At 45.3% G+C, this 18,928-nt stretch overlaps 1 protein-coding gene across 4 annotated transcripts in view; it reads left to right on the forward strand.

Moving 5' to 3' along the window:
- Positions 1-1,138: 1,138 nt before the first annotated feature.
- MRTFA (myocardin related transcription factor A) overlaps positions 1,139-18,928 on the forward strand; it is a 218,653-nt gene continuing 200,863 nt past the window's right edge. For 2 of the 4 annotated variants that reach the window (XM_017945338.3, XM_017945339.3), the window contains exon 1: positions 1,140-1,397. The gene's annotated coding sequence lies outside the window, so the exon portion shown is untranslated. Of the gene's footprint in view, positions 1,398-1,697; positions 1,717-18,928 lie in introns of those variants that run through there. The other 2 variants (XM_021921583.2, XM_017945340.3) reach the window with 2 other exon arrangements.

Consider the following 18,928-nt stretch of genomic DNA (forward strand, 5'->3'; position numbering starts at 1 on the left):
GGGGTTATTTCTCCTTTTCTGGGCTCTCTCCCATTGCTGGGGAGGAAGGGGGATATGAAAGGACTGCCTGACCGCGGCTCTTATCACAGTGGGCCTGGCTTACCTAGTTTCTCTCTCCCCTTTTGCCTTTCTCCTTTCTCCCTGTTGCAGTCATGGACTTCACTCATTACATATACATATACGTATACCTATACGTATACCTATACCTATACATACACATGTTTTTAAATCGGGCAGCCTCCCGCTCCCCGCCCCACGCCCAGAATAGGTTCAGAGGGGCGCCCGGGTTCACGTGCGGAGCGTGTGGCCTCTGCGCCTAATGGGCGCCCCTTCACTACATGAATGGGTGCGGGCAAGGGTATAGGATTTTAGAATTCCAAGAGTCGTCGGGGGTCATCCCGTGGAATCCTCTCTTTTGCAGATGCCCTTTCTGGAGCCTTCCGATGCAAGCTCTTGGGCTCACGCAGCCCTTCTCCTCTTCTAAGCCCAGAGCACTTTCGCTGCTGCAGATCTCCACGGCCTCGGCAGGTAGGGAGGAGCAGGCAGGTGTCAGTGGCCTCCCTTTCACCGTTGGGGAAACTGACTCAGAGAAACAAGGCGACGGGCCTCGGCGGGGCGGGACTGTAACGGGAATTCAGGGCTCCAGGCCAGAGCGGAATTTATTGTCTCCTTTTGCGAAGCGTGAATGTGAAATGATCGACTTCGGAGTCCCAGGCGGAGACCCTTCAGTCCCCGAGAAGAATCGGGATGGGGTCTGGGATTAATGCAGTAATTACTCGCGCCTGGGCATTGACCCCTTGCCAACTTGGCAAGATCCGGCAGGGTCCACCGCCCTTCCCTTCGCAGGGTGACCAGTGGGCTGCGGCCTCTTTAAGGCCCAGCGCTCCGCCCCCGGCTCGTCGCCGACCTCCTCGCCGCCGCTCGGCCAGTTCCAGACTTTCCTCAGAGATGAGGTCATCTCCCCGTTACCCATTGGCTGCGTCGTGCCGCCACTCACAGGAAGTCACGCCTCCGTCTTCGCCTTCTTCATGCTGCTTCCTTCTCCGCCCGCCCCTTAGTCTGACGAGCACGACCCCGATCTGGCCTCTGATTGGCTAACGCCGCCGTCACTTCTCCAGCGGACAGTCTTCAGGACGGGAGGCGGGCGTGGTGGGCGGGCCCGCAGCTTCCGCGGCTGAGAGGAGCCGGCGGCGGCAGTGTCTGTGGTGGCCGCGGTGGCGAGAGCGACGGTCCCATCCTTCCCACCTTCTCCGTTGCCGCTGGCCGCACGCCCTCCGCTGGCGGCGACTTCTCAGCTCCGTGCGCCCAGGCTGGACAGTGAGCCTCGAGAGGAGACGCGGGCGGCCAGAGCCGGAGTGGGGCGAGCCGCGGAACCCGGCCGGGAAACGCGTGAGGCGGTGAGTGGGAGTCCAGGCTGGGGACCCCTCCCCCACCGCGGCCCCGCCCCGCCCGGAGCATCCTTTTTCTCCCCCGACCCCGCTGCGCGCGCCCTCGAGGGGTCAGGCAAAGCGGCCCTCGTGTCCCCGGCCCTCTTCCCGCCGGCCTTCTGCCCCTGCCCTCAGGGCCGGAGTCGCAGAGCGGCGGTCACTGTGCCGGGGCTGGGACCCGGGCCGGGGCCGGGCGGGCGGGCGCGGTCCTGCACCTGTGCACCGCCTGACGGGGCCGTGCTGCGCGGGGCGGGGAGGCACGGAGGTCCTCGCCCTTGCTTCTCCCGGGGTATGTTTTGATTGCAGGGACGGGGTGTCGTCCGCTTTCTCTGGGGTCTTGTGCAGACCTTCAGGATCAAAGTGCAGTCCTCAGGATTCTCAGGCAAGGAGGCTCAGCTGGAGTTGTTGGTGCTAGTATAGCAACCTGAATGCTGCCAGGTGTACAGGGCTCTGCAGATCTGAAACTTGATGGCCAAGAACTTTACCCTCTAAGAGAGCGTCTGTCAGGACGCTGATTGCAGTCCACCCTCCCCGCTTCGGGTACTTTTGATACTCCATAGTACCTAGGGCTGGACCTTTTGAGACGCCTCCCAAACCTGCCACTTGCTAGCTATGTAATCTTGTGCCTTGGTTTCCTCGTCTGAAAAATGAGGATAATAGCACCAGTCGCATACGGCTGTTTGTTGTAAGTGTCGAGTGAAATAATTCACGTGAAACGTTTGATACAGTGCTTGGCCCATAGTAAGGGCCCAAGAAATGTTTGCTTTTGGGATGTTGAGAATGACTGGTTTGGCAGTCATTAAGCGCTAGCCCAGCTTGGCTTTGTCAAGATTTCTCTCTCTTGTCTGCCTATTATGCAGCGTAACGAAAGGGCAGTTGAACGGTTAACTGTTTGCCAGCCTCTATTTGGCATGAAGTGTGTGTATATACAGGAATGTGGAATACATCACTTAAATATAATAATGGAATTGCCCCATGCTTCATATGTTTTTGCATAGTTTTAAACTCATAAGACGTCTGGAATGTCCCCGAGTTGCAAGTTTTTGAGATCTTTTCAGGGTCTTTTCTACATCGAGCCGAAACCTATAACATAAGACTTAAACTGTCAGTAAGATGTTAAACTTACATGTTTTACTTCAGAAGACCCCCAGAACTCCAAATGTCCCTTATGCAGTTTTGCTGTTGAAAAGCAGTCATCTCCCGGGGGTGAGGTGGTACAGCCAGCTGGCCCGCAGCCCTGTGACTGCAGGGTGGGGAACCTTTGGCTGGAAGTTATTAAACTAAGTTTTGCCTAATGTCGTTTGCATATTTCATAGCGGATCAAAGGGCTTTATGTTACTGTTTCTTATTGAAATGACTTAGAAGTAATCCATTACTGCGTTCTTTAAAAACACCTGCAAAGAAAATATCTGTAGTCTAGCTCTAGTGTTTATTTCAGTTTTTGGCCAGTAACTGTTAAGAAGAGCTCCTCTTTAAGAAGGCTTCCAAAAGTCACATCCACTTGAATAAGTTATTTAGAGTCAAATCAAGAGAGGTAGAAGAGTAATATGTATCCCATCACCCAAAAGTATTTATTGGAGACTTTCCATGTCCTTAGTACTCTGCCAGATGCTATTAGGGAGTGATTAAAAAGAGTACGAAATAGAATCAGCCTGTAAAGGGCAAAACCATAAAGTTTGGGTCACCCGGTAGTAATTACAAGTACTACTTAAGGGATGACTTCATTTATTCATTCAGCAGACTTTTTGTTCCATGTTTGTAATGTGCCAGGTGTTTTTCTAAGGGCTGGGGCTATCAAGATAAGTGAGATATTGTCGCTGCTCATGAGGAGCTCACAGTGTAGTGGGAGAGGCAAAAAAATGGCAGATGATTGTAACGCACTGGAATAAACTCTAAATCCAGACTTTACTGGGAGAGTCAAGGGAGCTTTTCCTGTGGATGTATGGAAGGCTTCAAAGAAAATGGCATTTGAGCTGAATGTTAACCCAGATAAAGGAGAGGAAATTCCGAAGAGAAATAACAGCTTGGAAAGGTTTCCTGGTAGGCTGGGCACAGTGGCTTAAGCCTCTAATCCTAGTATTTTGGGAGGCCAAGGCAGGAGGATCACTTGAGGCCAGGAATTCGAGTTGAGACCCGCTTAGGCAACATAGTGATACCTTGTCTCCACAAAAAAATTAAAGAATTAGCAGACGTGGTGGCTTGCACCTGTAGTCCCAGCTACTTAGGAGGCTGAGGCAGGAGGATCCCTTGAGCCCAGGAGTTTGAGGTGGCACTAAACTATATTCACACTGCACTCCATCCTGAACATGCAGTTAGACCCTGTCTCAAAAGGAAAGAAAAAAAAATCCTGATAAATCTTCTGATATACCAGTTATAAGCCCCAGGGAAGGAGAAGGAAACTAACATTCCTTGATGCCCACTATGTAAAAAGTTATAGCTTTATCAGGCTGTTTAAGGATAGAAAATGAAATGCAACGCAGTTAAATAACCTATTTAGGATGTTGAGTTAATAGAACCAGGACTTTAATCTTGACTTAAAAAGTGGTTTTGATGGAGTTCGTTTCAGATTGGCTGGCGTAGTGGTCGATCTTCGTCGGTTCGCCTCCCCAGCATACCAGTTCTCCGGAGTTGGGATTACCACGCCAAAGCGAAGCGTAGAGGAGTTTTCATCAGAAAGATGGCTGATTGCCCGGGCCTCCCAAAGTGCTGGGATTACTGATTTCACCGCTACCGGGCCTACTCTTCCTTTTAACATGCTTTTGTAGAGGTAACATAAAAGAGGTAAAATATAAAAGAGCGGAAGTTCGGCCCATGCCGGGCGCTGTGGCTCGCTTCCTTCCTGCAATCCTGTGCACTTTGGGAGGCCGTGAGGCGGTGGGATCACGCAGGTCAGGAGATCGAGACCATCCCAGCTACCACAGAAACCCCTGGCTCTCTACTAAAAATACAAACAAGCCGCATGTGGCGAAGGCAGCTTGTAGTCTCTGTGCTTACTTGGGAGGCTGAGGCGGGAGACTGGCGCGAAACCCTGCGGAGCTTGCAGTGAGCCGAGATCAGGCCACTGCACTCCAGCCTGGGAGCACAGCGAGATTCCGTCTCAAAAAAAAAAAAAAAAAAAAAAAAGAAAGTTCTACCCATATTATTATCATTTTATCACATCTGTTACAAGTTACTTTCTATGAAATGTTTCATATTTGATTTAGAGTTACTAAGGCGATATAAATAAAGTTTATCTATATTTAAGGTGATATAATAAATAAAGGTTATCTTTATTTATATATTTTATGCTTATAAATTTGGTGGTATTTCCTAAAAGTATGGTCTGTGGGAACATTCAGTAAAAATGGAGTACAGGCCGGGCGCGGTGGCTCACGCCTGTAATCCCAGCACTTTGGGAGGCCGAGGCAGGCGGATCACAAGGTCAGGAGATCGAGACCATCCTGGCTAACACGGTGAAACCCCGTCTCTACTAAAAATACAAAAAATTAGCCGGGCACGGTGGCGGCGCCTGTAGTCCCAGCTACTCCGGAGGCTGAGGCAGGAGAATGGCGGGAACCCGGGAGGCGGAGCTTGCAATGAGTTGAGATCCGGCCACTGCACTCCAGCCTGGGTGACAGAGCAAGACTCCGTCTCAAAAAAAAAAAAAAAAAAAGTACATTGATATATACAGATTCTATATGAAGCACTTTACTAACTTTGTTAAACAGGTATCAACTTTCTTTGAGAGTGCAGCTTAAATACTTATTTAAGTGTATTTAAAAAAAATCTGTAGATTTATGGCCATTTAATTTACAAAGGGGAAATTAGAATTTTTAAGTCGTATTAACAAAGGTTATTGTATTATATTTAGAGAAAACACTGTGGCAAGCTCAAATACCACTGTAAGCTCCCCAGGGGTGAGGATATTTGTTTTTCTTCCCAGCTTCAAGAGCAGTTCTTGGGACATAGCAGGTGCTCAGTAAATATTTCTTGAATATAAGATGAACGTGAACAAATATATATTTACTCTGTGTTCTTGTGTGTGTAAATATATTCACATAAATGCTAGGGTTGGTAGTTGCAATTGACGAACATAAGGAACATTTTTATCTACTGAAAAAAAGCTTTGATCAGGAGGTTATATTTCAGGTTTTTGAAAGAGAAGAGATAAAACATTGATGGATTATGGACAAAGTGGTATAGGCTTGGGGAGTAGTTTTTATAAATGAATACATTTTGGAAGAAAGGGAACATTGAACGAAGAAAGTGACCCACTGACACAATTCAGCAAATATGGGCACTGTTTATGTCTAAGGCCTTAATAGAGTTTTGAGAATCAAGGAAATAGCCTCCGCTCTCCAGGAACTTAGAGCTTTGGAGAGCGGGTGTGTTAGCTGTCTTCCTGTGTAACAGATTACCTCGAAAGTTAGTGTTCAAGACAATTAACATTTCTTATTTTTCACAGTTTCTGTGAGTCAGGAATTTGGAATCAGCTTGGCTGAGTGATTCAAACTCAGGTCTCTCAAAAAATTGCAATAATGGCTGGGTGTGGTGGCTCACACATGTATTCTCAGCATTTTGGGAGACTGAGGCAGGTGGATCCCTTGAGGTCAGGAGATTGAGATCAGCCTGGCCAACATGGTGAAACCCTGTCTCTACTAAAAATGCAAAAATTAGGCAGATTTGGTGATGCACGCCTGTAGTCCCAACTACTCAGGTGGCTGAGGCACGAGAATCGCTTGAACCTGGGAGGCAGAGGGAGGTTGCAGTGAGCCAAGATCGCGTCACTGCACTCCAGCCTGGGGGACAGAGTGAGACTTTATCTCAAGAAAAAAAAAAAAAAAAAAAAAATTAGCCGGGACTGGCAGCCCATGCCTGTAATCCCAGCTACTCAGGAGGCTGAGGCATAAGAATTGCTTGAACCAGGGAGGTGGAGGTTGGCCTCTCTGCATGAATGCCTTCATGACATGGCAGCCAGCTTGCCTCAGAGAATGTAATACAAAAGACCAAGCTGCTGCATTGCCTTTTATGACCTAGCTTCAGAAGTCACATACCATCATTTCTCCAGTATTCTGTTGGCCACACATTGTGGGAAGGGACTACACAAGAATGTAAATGGCAGGAGGTGAGGGTCATTGGGGGCCATCTTGGAGGCTGGCCACCACAGTGGGTAAAGTAGAAAATGTTTTGGTTTTTTTTTTTTTTTTGAGATGGAGTCTCACTCTGTCACCCAGGCTGGAGTGCAGTGGCGTGATCTCAGCTCACTGCAAGGTCTGCCTCCCGGGTTCAAGCCATTCTCCTGCCTCAGCCTCCCGAGTACCTGGGACTACAGGCGCCCGCCACCATGCCCGGCTAATTTTTTGTATTTTTAGTAGAGACGGGGTTTCACCGTGTTAGCCAGGATGGCCTCGATCTCTTGACCTCGTGATCTGCCCCCTTCGGCCTCCCAAAGCACTGGGATTACAGGTGTGAGCCACCGCGCCTGGCCAAAGTAGATGATGTTGAAAGAAGGTACTGAAGTGTTGAAGTAGGGGAGAGGGAGGGACTCAGAGTAGGAAAGATTACCTTTGGAGGAATGAGGGAATGGGAGAGGTTTAATTCCTTTATCAGATATTTATTTATTTATTTATTTTTTTTATTTTTTATTTTTTTTTTGAGACGGAGTCTCGCTCTGTCTCCCAGGCTGGAGTGCAGTGGCCGGATCTCAGCTCACTGCAAGCTCCGCCTCCCGGGTCCACGCCATTCTCCTGCCTCAGCCTCCCGAGTAGCTGGGACTACAGGCGCCCGCCACCTCACCCGGCTAGTTTTTTTTTTTTTGTATTTTTTAGTAGAGACGGGGTTTCACCGTGTTAGCCAGGATGGTCTCGATCTCCTGACCTCATGATCCACCCGTCTCGGCCTCCCAAAGTGCTGGGATTACAGGCTTGAGCCACTGCGCCCGGCCATCAGATATTTATAAATATTTATTGTGTGTTTACTATGTGCCTTTCACATGGAGGCTAATATGTGGAGGTAGATACTGAATTAGGTTCACATGAAATGTTTTAAGTAATTTAGGCCAGTGTTGACATAAAGAAAAATATTTGAAATCTATGTATATGGTGAAGGTGGAGTCATTTTTTTTTTATATTGATGAAAACAGTGAGTTAGTGATAGATGGGCAGGTACAGAGCATAAGTAGTTAAGAACATAAATACCACAGTCATACTGCATAGATCAGAATCCTGGCACTACTTGCTGACTGTGTGTATGAACTTGGGCTGTGTGACTGTGATACTCTTGCTACTTTATCTTCTCTGTGACTCATTAGCTGTAAAATGGGGATAAAAATGGGGCCTGTTTCATATTGCTGCTGTGAGGATTAAATAAATTAAAAATATATAAAGTCCCTGGAACAGCTTTACATGCATGCCATTTTCATGGTTATTATGATCATCATTGGTTTTGAGCAGTAGCATAGAACTGACTATGGGTGAATTAGTTTGGAATCAGAGAGATGAATATAGACTGATATGAGTGTGCAGAAAGAGGCATTTAAATGTTAACCATTGCTGCTTCACCATCAGTTTTTCTATGTCAAGTACCTACATCTAGATAATTTTTATTTTACAAAGTAGAGTGAACCAGTGGCTTTATTTAGGTGAATACCACAGTTAAAATAAGACCCAAGGAGGTGCACAGTTGCCATTAAGGGTGTCTCTTACCATCTGGGCTCTCTGTCTGCAGAATGGGTTTAGCCAGAGCAGTACTTGAAAGAGCAGGTGCTTCACAACATCTAGGGCCCATAATAAAAATACCTAGAATGAGAACCTGTGTGGCTGAGTTTGAGGGACAAGGTTAATCTGGAGGGAATTTCAAAGGTACAGGCCTGTTGCTGTGGCTCATGCCTGTAATCCCAGCCATGTGAGAGGCTGAGACAGGAGGATTGCTTGAGCCTAGGAGTTTGAGGCTGCAATGAGCTGTGATCATACCACTGTGCTCCAGCCTGGTTAACAGATGAGACACTGTCTCAAGTAAATAAATAAATTAAGAAAGTTAATTATAAGAAACTTCTAAATCTGGAGTATAGAAGTTTTGGAATTCAAAAGATGGATTTTGTGAAACTCCATCAGTTTAGATAAACTCTTTAGAGGCAATAGTCATCTTCCTAATGAAGATGACTTCCATTTAACTACTTTAGGAAGTAGATTTGTTACCTCAAAAGGAAAGACAAGGAAATAGAAATGGATTCAGCTTTCTTCAAGTTGAAATCTGAAATCTCTAATTTTGTACAACAGAAAACGATTCTATTGACTTAAAAACTGCCCGGGTGTTTTTTTGTTTGTTTCTTTTGTTTTGTTTTTAAAGAGACAAAGTCTCACTCTGTCATCCAGCTACCACACCAGGCCTGTACCTTTTATTTTTTTATTTTTATCTTTTGGGAGAGTCTCATTCTCTTGCCCAGGCTAGAGCACAGTGGTGTGATCGTGGCTCACTGCAACCGCTGCCTCCCAGGTTCAAGTGATTCTCCTGCCTCAGCTTCCCAAGTAGCTGGGATTACAGGTGTGTGCCACCACGCCTAGCTAATTTTTGTATTTTTTAGTAGAGGCAGGGTTTCACTGTATGTTGGCCAGGCTGGTCTCAAACTCCTGACCTCAGGTGATCCGCCTGCCTCGGCCTCCCAAAGCGCTGGTATTATAAGCATGAGCTACCGTGCTTGGCCAGTCCTGTACCTTTTAAATGCCCTCTAGATTAACCTTGTTCCTCAGACTCAGCCACACAGGTTCTAATTCTAGGTATTTTTAGTGTGGACCCTAGTTCTACCCCTAAGCTCTTGTGAAGCATATGGTGGGATCATAGCTCACTGCAACCTCAAACTCCTTGTCTTAAGTAATCCTCCTGCCTCCGCCTTCTGAGTAGCTAGGACAACAGCATGCACCACTGCGCTTGGCTAATTTTTTTTTTTTTTTGAGAGGAAATCTTGCTCTGTCGCCCAGGCTGGAGTGCAGTGGTGCGATCTCGGCTCACTGCAAGCTCTGCCTCCCGGGTTCAAGCAATTCTCCTGCCTCAACCTCCCGAGTAGCTGGGATTACAGGTGCCCGCCACCACGCCCAGCTAATTTTTTGTATTTTTTTTAGTAGAGATGGGGTTTCACTATGTTGGCCAGGCTGGTCTCGAACTCCTGACCTCAGGCGATCCCCCCACCTTGGCCTCCCAAAGTATTGGGATTATAGGCATGAGCCACTGTGCCTGGCCTGCTTGGGTAATTATTATTTTTTATTTTTATTTTTGTTTTTGAGATGGAGTCTTGCTTTGTTGACTAGGCTGGATTGCAGTGGTGCGATCTTGGCTCACTGCAACCACCGCCTCCTGGGTTCAAGCCATTCTCCTGCCTCAGCCTCCCAGGTAGCTGGGACTACAGGCATGCGCCACCATGCCTGGCTAATTTTTTTGTATTTTTCGTAGAGATGGGGTTTCACCATATTGGACAGGCTGATCTCCAACTCCTGACTTCAAGTGATCTGCCCACCTCGGCCTCCCAAAGTGCTGGGATTACAGATGTGAGCCACCACGCCCAGCCTCTGCTTGGCTAATTTAAAAAAATTTTTTTGTAGAGAAGAGAGTCTTGCTATGTTGCCTAGACTAGTCTCAAATTCCTGGCCACAGCAGTCCTCCTGCCTTGGCCTCCCAAAGTGTTGGGATTACAGGTGTGAGCCACCGTGCCTGGCCAAGATTCTTAAGCGTACTAAATCCATATCACATGTATGAGGGGAGAAGATAATTAAATTCTATGTCACTGCAGGTGTTAAAGCAGAAATTGGGTGACCTGTCAGTGTGCATTGGGTGGAACTAATTGCTCAAGTTGCCTTCAGTTCTGTGGTTCGTGACTCAAGTCCAGTTCTCTCATTGTTTAGTGGGAGGAGGTACTGTGAAATTAAATGATTTGAGTTCTGCAGCAGTCCAGAGACTGAGCCCAGGCCAGTTCTTCACACAGTATTTAAGGCCGGCTCATATAGCAGTAATATAAGATCTGTAGAATCCTTGGAAGAAAGAGTGTTGTCAAAATGTCTTTTTACTTCCATGTTTTTGCTTCTATGATATGTCTGGTTCATTTGCTCCCCATTCATTCTTATTGATACGCATTTATAAATCATTCTCTGTGTAAATGAGAGCTTGTAATGAGTAATTTGGCTAGTTCATTTTGAGATCTGGAGTGTGTCCTCTGTTTGTTACTGAATTTGTAGATAGGTAGGCTATTTACAGGTCTTTCTCCTCTAAAATTATGAGTGGAAATTATAGGTGATTCTGGTGTTTTGAAAACCATTGTTCTTGTATTAAAATTTAAAGCATAATGGGCATAATTGAAACAAAGTTTCTGAATTTCATAATATGACAGAGTAAAATAACTAGTGAGCTAACATGTCCATGTCAAGTTTCAGGGCACAACAGATCTGGGTACTGACAGTTACCAGGTATGTAACTATAAACTTACTCCTTAACCTTCTTGTAATTCAGCTGTAAACTAGAGTTAATAATCCTTACAATGTGAGGTCATTATAAGGATTATGCAGAAATATAAAGAGGGAAGTAATAGGGGCATCTACTTTGTGGTAGACACTGTGCTACCTTATTAATCCTCATGTGAACTCTGAAATAAGTGGTAGGAGCAACATTTTGCAGATGAGCAAAGAGAAGCTTGGGGAGAGGAACTAATTTAGGAAGGTAACAGTTAGGATTTTTGTTGTTGTTTTGCTTTTTTGTTTTTTTTTTAGACAGAGTCTTGCTTTGTCTTCCAGACATGAGTGTAGTGGCAGGATCATAGCTCACTGTAACCTCAAACTCCTGCACTGAAGCAGTTCTCCTGCATAACTAGGACTATAGGCATGTCCCACCATGCCTGGCTAAATTTTTTTGTGCAGGCGGGGTCTCACAGTGTTCCCCAGGCTGATCTTGAACTCTTGCCTTCAAGCCTTGACCTCCTAAACTGTTGAGATTACAGGCATGAGCCTCTATGCCTGGCCAGGATTTGAATCCAGATCTGTTTTTGAATTAAATAATTCTGACTTCCTACCATGATGTATATGAACTTCTTAAGTTTGCCTCTAGTAAATGTTTGTTTGTGTTCAGTGTCTTTTGCATAGTTAGTGAAAATGTCAGTTGTGGTGAGAATTCTTTGTAGTAATAATCAAGATGTTATAGTTCAGAAAATATTCTTTGCAGTATTCCTTATATGTATCTGGTTGCCATTCTTGAGATGGAAAACTGTAATAGTAACTTCACATCTTAGGTTGCTCAATTAATACTTGCCAAATAAGGGCCAGGCATTATGGCTCACACTTGTAATCCATAATGCACTTTGGGAGGCCGAGGTGGGAGGATCACTTGAGCCCAGGAGTTCAAGACCAGCCTGGGCAACATGACAAGATCCCGTCTCTACAAGAAATAAAAAAAAGCAGCTGGGCATGGTGACATGCACCTGTAGTGCATGAGCCCGGGAGATGGAGGCTGCAGTGAGCTGTGTTTGTGCCACTGCACTCTAGCCTGGGCAACAGAGTGAGACTCTGTCTCAGAAAGAAAAAATTACCAAATAAGGGTGTACTATAATATCCACATTTTTAGAATTTTTTTTTTGTCAGTGTTTCAGTATCTTTAAATTGTAAATGGGGTAATTGATGCCAGAGTCTCTTGATTGTGGTTAATTTGTACATATTTTCTTTACCACAAAATTTACAGGAACTTGGAAAGTGGTCCTTTCCTAATACTCTAGAATGCACTGTGTTGAATTTTGGTGTTAGAGTGGTGTTATCATGGTTGGAACTTTGGCGTGTGTGTGTGTGTGTGTGTGTGTGAGAGAGAGAGACAGAGACAGGGTCTCATTGTGATACCCAGACTGGATCACAGTGGCGTGATCGTAGCTCACCATAACCTTGAACCCCTGGCCTCAAGCAGTTCTCCTACCTTGACCTCTCAAAGTGTTAGGATTATAGGCATGAGCCACAGTGCCTGGCCCTGGCTTTATATTTTTTTTTTTTTTTTTTTCTGAGACGGAGTCTCGCTCTGTTGCCCAGGCTGGAGTGCAGTGGCCGGATCTCAGCTCACTGCAAGCTCCGCCTCCCGGGTTTACGCCATTCTCCTGCCTCAGCCTCCCGAGTAGCTGGGACTACAGGCGCCCGCCACCTCGCCCGGCTAGTTTTTTGTATTTTTAGTAGAGACGGGGTTTCACCATGTTAGCCAGGATGGTCTCGATCTCCTGACCTTGTGATCCGCCCGTCTCGGCCTCCCAAAGTGCTGGGATTACAGGCTTGAGCCACCGTGCCCGGCCTATATTTTGTATTTAGTTATATGATGGATATATTTAAAGTAGTCTTTTTGAGTTTGCCATATATATGTGTATATGTTGTCTTTCCTTTAAAATGTAGAGCAAGAGAAATTTAGAAATTAAAAGTAAGGGGTGGCCGGGTGCGGTGGCTCACGCCTGGTAATTCCAGCACTTTGGGAGGATTGCTTGATCTCAGAGGTTCGAGACCAACTTGGACAACATGGCAAAACCCCGTCTCTACAAAAAATACAAAAAATAACTGGGCATGGCAGTGTGCACCCGTAGTCCCAGCTACTCTGAAAACTGAGGTGGGAGAATTGCTTGAGCTTGGGAGGTGAAGGTTGCAGTGAGCCGTGGTTGCACCGCTGCACTCCAGCCTGGGTGACAGAGCCAGACTCCGTCTCAAAAAAAAGAGTAAATGTTAGGACGGGCATGGTGGCTCATGCCTGTAATCCCAGCACTTTGGGAGGCAAGGTGGGTAGATCACCTGAGGTCAGGAGCTCGAGACCAGCCTGGCCAAGATGGCGAAACCCCGTCTATACTAAAAATACAAAAAAATTAGCCGGGTGTGGTGGTGGGTGTCTGTAATCCCAGCTACTTGGGACGCTGAGGCAAGATAATTACTTGAACTGGGGAAGCAGAGGTTGCAGTGAGTTGAGATCATGCCACTGCGTTCTACCCTGGGGGACAGAGTGAGACTCTGTCTCAAAAAAAAAAAAAAAAAAGTGTTATTTTCTTTCTTTTCCCTTGTTTATGTGATAATCACTTTTTATGAGAAGAAATCACTTGAACAAAGCTTCTATGCAAGAGCCTTTCACGCTTTAAATCTAGCACTCCAGGTTCATGCTCTAAGGTTGTGGCATTGAAGGGAAAGAGGTTGTGGGTTTTTATTCTATTTACTTATTCTGTGTTATATATTTATTTTTATTTATGAGATGTAGTCTTCTTCTGTCACCCAGGCTGAAGTGTAGTGGCTCAATCTCGGCTCACTGCAACCTCCGCCTCTGGGGTTGAAGCGATTCTTGTGCCTCAGACTCCCGAGTAGCTGGGAATTACAAGTGCCTGCCACCATGCCTGACTAGTTTTTGTATTTTTGGTAGAGATAGGGTTTTACCATATTGGCCAGGCTGGTCTCAAACTCCAGACCTCAAGTGATCTTCCCACCTCAGCCTCCCAAAATTATGGATTACGGGCGTGAGCCACCCTGCCAGGCCTTATTTATTTATTTATTTAGAGATAGGGTCTTGCTATGTTGCCTGGGCTGGTTGTGAACTCCTGGCCTCAAGCAGCCTTCCTGCCTTGGCTTCCCAAAGTGTTGGGATTACAGGTGTAAGCCACCATGCCCCTCCTATTTTTATTTTTTGTAGGAATAGGGGTCTCACTCTGTTGTCCAGGCTGATCTTGATCTCCTGGGCTTAAGTGATCCTCTCATCTTGGTCTCTTAAAGTGTTGGAATTACAGGCATGAGCCACTGAGCTTTTTATTCTATTTTATAGATTCATTGAACTATTTTTCATTATCTTGTTGATAATTCCTTTTTGTTCAGATTTTTTTTGGGGGGTTAGGGGTCCTGGAATGGGAACAGGGAACCGGGAACATAATGTATCATATGCTAGTCATTTGAAATAAATTTAAAGATTTCTTTTACCCAGAAGTTCATAGGATGTTATGGTTCATTTATGTGATATCTGTCATGGGTTTTTTGTTTTTGTTTTTTGTTTTTTTTTTGAGACGGAGTCTTGCTCTGTCACCCAGGCTGGAGTACAGTGGCACGATCTCGGCTCACTGCACGCTCTGCCTCCTGGGTTTACGCCATCCTCCTGCCTCAGCCTCCCAAGTAACTGGGACTACAGGCATCCGCCACCATGCCTGGCTAATTTTTTGTATTTTCAGTAGAGACGGGATTTCACCGTGTTAGCCAGGATGGTCTCGATCTCCTGACCTTGTGATCCGCCCACCTCGGCCTCCCAAAGTGCTGGGATTACAGGTGTGAGCCAACACGCGCGTCCTGTCATGAGTCTTTATATACCCTGAATCAGTGGATTAATCATTTTCCTAGATCAGACACTCTGTAGCATGAATGACCCTTTTTAAAAAATTAATATTTTGACCTTTACCCGAAAACTGATTCTTAAAGTGTATCTGGCAGAATCAATATGTATGGAAACCGGGCATGACTTATACAATTTGGACAAGCTAATCATGACATTTTATTTTCAACATGTCTAATAGCCTGTTGGCTGCCCAAATAACACTGAGTTAATTATAGTGTAGCCTTTTGTTCTATTTGGAGAGTGTCAAGGGATTTTTGAATGCCTTCCAAAATTCACCTTCATGAAGTGAGCTTAGAAAGCTTAGAAAATGCTTTCTAGAGCAGGGATTCTCAAAACTTTACCTTCATGATCCACCCTGCCTCTTCTGGCTACTTATTTGCTTTGTTTTTGAAAAGCATAGCAGGTTTCCCTACTGTTTAGGGATAGTAGTGATGGGGTTGAATGCACCTGTTTTTAATCCCGGCTCTATTGCTTACTGGCTCAGTGATCTTAGACAAGGGAATTAATATTTTTTAATCTTTTTTTTTTTTTTTGAGATGGAGTCTCACTCTGTCGCCCAGGCTGGAGTGCAGTGGCACGATCTCGGCTCACTGCAACCTCTGCCTCCTGGGGTCAGGTGATTCTCCTGCCTCAGCCTCCTGAGTAGCTGGGATTACAGGTGTGCCCAACCATGCCCGGCTAATTTTTAAAAATTTTTAGTCGAGACGGAGTTTCACTGTGTTGGCTAGGCTTATCTCAAATTCCTGACCTCAAGTGGTCTACCCACCTCGGCCTCCCAAAGTGCTGGGATTACAGGTGTTAGCCACTGTGCCTGGCCAATCTTTTTAAATTTTTAAGTTGAAGTAATTTTCTTTTGACACAGGATCTTGCTTCATCGCTCAGGCTAGAGTTCAGTGGCTTGAACACGGCTCACTGTAGCCTTTATGTCCTGGGCTCAAGTGATCTTCCTGCTTCAGCCTCCTGAGTAGCTGGGACCAGAGGCATGTGCCACCACACCTGGCTAATAATTTTAAGTTTTTTTGTAGAGATGGGGTCTCTGTGTTGCCCAGGTGGTTCAAGTGATCCTCTCGCCTCATCCTCTCAAAAGTGCTGGGATTACAGATGTGAACCACCATGCTTGGTGCATCTTTTTGAAACTCCATGTACTTATAATTTAGTTGTGAGAGGTAAATTCAGTTACCCGAATGTAAAACATTCAACCCGTAATAGGCATTCAATACATGTTAATTTTCATAGCACTCAAAAATTTTCCTTTGTAGCACTAACCACAATTATAATTAAATATGTAATTTTGAAATGTTTTTCTTACAAGCTTTGTGATGCCAGGGAACATATCTGTCTTTTTTTTTTTTTTTTTTTTTTTGAGACGGAGTCTTGCTCTATGCATGTGGGCTGGAAGTGCAGTGGCGGGATCTCAGCCACTGCAAGCTCCGCCTCCCGAGGAGTTCGCCATTCTCCGGCCTCAGCCTCCCGGTAGCTGGGACCACAGGCGTCCATCACATCGCCCATTTGGATTTTTTTTGTTATTTTTGGTAGAGGCGGGTTTTCACCATGTTAGCCAGGATGTCGATCTCCTGACCTCGTGATCCACCCGTCTCGGCCTCCCAAAGTGCTGGGATTACAGGCTTGAGCCACCGCGCCCGGCCACATATCTGTCTTTTCACTGCCCTATTCTCAGCATCCAGAATAGTGCCAGGCATGATGTATAGTAGACGCTGAATAAATACTTCTTAAGTGAATGAACATCCCTTTCCTGATTCTGTCCTCCCTTGGCTTAAAGGTCAGTATCCTGAACATTTTGGCCTGCTTTGAGAATCAATCACCGTGTTACGTAACTTTGGTCTATTAAAGATTGGAGCTGGGTAAAGGGGAGGGCAACGAATAGAGGAATAACATTGAAAGACAACAGAATGTTATTCAAAGTAAATTCTAAGGACATAGTACTCTGGACTTTCTAATTCTCTCTAATCTGGTATCCAGCCCCCAATTCTGCCAAAACAGTTCTCATTGTGATCACTGCTAGCTTACATGTTGCTGAATATGTTGAGTTTTTCCTAGTTTAGTAAAATAACTCTTCTAGTTACTCAGCAAAGAACCTTGGAGTCATCTTCTCTTTCTTTCCCACTTTATAGAATCCAGTTCATCAGCAAATACTGTTAGCTCTGTCTTCAAGTTATATCCATAATCTGATCACTTCTTAATCATCTCCACCATAATCACCCTCTTCCAAGCCATCTCTATTAGTTGAGTTTCCTGTGGCTGCTGTAAGAAATTACTACATTCTTGGTGCCTCACAACAACACATATTCATTCTCTTGTAGTTCCGGAGGTCATACATTTTAATCAGTCTTACCGGCCCAAATGCAGGATGTCGTAAGGGCTGTCTGGAGGCTTTAGGGGAGAGTCTGTTCTTTACCTCTTCCACCTTCTGGTGGCTACTAGCTTTCCTTGGCTTGTGGCAGTGTCACTTCAATCTTCAAGGTTAGCATCTTTAAATCACTCTCTGCACATCTCTTTCTCCTGCACTGTTTTTGTCATATCTCTCTCTGCCTCCCTGTTCTCTTGTAGGGACATATGATTGGACTTAGGGGCCTACCTGGATAATCAGGATAACCCGCCATTCCAAAATTCTTTATTTAATCATATCTGCGAAGACTCCTAGCCCTTTTTGCTATAAAAGATAAGATTCGCAGATTCCAGGTATTAGGATGTGGATATCTTTTGGGACATTTTTCAGCCTGCCATAGTCTCTTCTCTGCTCATCTGTTCCACAGGCAAAATACACCCATCTCATTCCAACATCCCCAAAAGTCTCAACCCATTGCAACATCAACTCAAGCCCAAGATCTCATCTGTCACCAGTGCTGAAGTTAAAAGTCTCATTATCTAAATCTTCTGTTATCTGTTCCCAAAATAACACTGGTCAGACATGTATAATATAACAGTTATAGATAATTCCTATTACAAAAGGGAGAAAATCCTAGGAATAAATGGGTTATTGGTACCAAGTAATTGCAAAATCCAGCAGGGAAAATTTTTATTATGTCTTAAAGCCTGTGAGTAATTTTCTTTTACTTGAGACTCTGCCCTCTGAGTCTGTGCTCTAGCTTCTGCTTTCATAGTTATCCTTTCCTTTTCTTGAAGAGAAGCATATATTTGCAACTGAGTAGAGTTTTAGCCCACAGTGTTTAAAAATTGTATTAAAATTTACCATCATAACCATTTTTAAGCGTACTGTCCAGTGGTGTTAAGTACATTCATATTGTTGCGAAACCATCACTGCCATTCATCTCCAGAACTCTTTTTATCTTGCAAAACTGAAACTCTGTACCCGTTAAACGATGACTCCCCATTCTCCTCTCCCTAGCCCCTGTGAACCACCATTCCTTTTTCTGTCTCTCTGATTTTGATTACTCTTAAGTACTTCATACAAGTGGAACCATACAATATTTGTCTTTTTTTTTTTTTTTTTTTTTTTGAGACAGAGTCTTGCTCTGTCGCCCGGGCTGGAGTGCAATGGCCGGATCTCAGCTCACTGCAACCTCTGCCTCCCGGGTTTACGCCGTTCTCCTGCCTCAGCCTCCTAAGTGACTGGGACTACAGGCGCCCGCCACCACGCCCGGCTAATTTTTTGTATTTTTTAGTAGAGACAGGGTTTCACCGTGTTAGCCAGGATGGTCTCGATCTCCTGACCTCGTGATCCACCTGTTTCGGCCTCCCAAAGTGCTGGGATTACAGGCTTGAGCCACCGCGCCCGGCCACAATATTTGTCTTTTGTGACTAGCTTAGGTCACTTAGTATAATGTCCTCAAGATTCACTTATGTTGTAGCATATATCAGAGTTTTCTTTCCTTTTATGGCTGAAAGAGTAGTTTTATTAGCCTGATTGCTGCATGTAGAATTTTGGTAGTTCAACATCTTTCAGCCTTCTTTTTTTTTTTTTTTTTTTTTTCCTGGACAGAGTCTTACTCTGTCACCCAGGCTGGAGTGCAGTGGCACAATCATGGCTCAGTGCAGCCTCCATCTCCTGGGGCTCAAGCAATTCTCCCGCCTCAGCCTCCTGAGTAGCTGGGACTACAGGCATGCACCACCACTCTTGGCTCATTTTTTTGTAGGGACGGTCTCATTTTGTTGCCCAGGCTGGTCTTGAACTCCTAGGGCCAAACTAT

The sequence above is a fragment of the Papio anubis genome, chromosome 16 (assembly GCF_008728515.1).
Source record: "Papio anubis isolate 15944 chromosome 16, Panubis1.0, whole genome shotgun sequence".
NCBI classification, from domain to species: domain Eukaryota; kingdom Metazoa; phylum Chordata; class Mammalia; order Primates; family Cercopithecidae; genus Papio; species Papio anubis.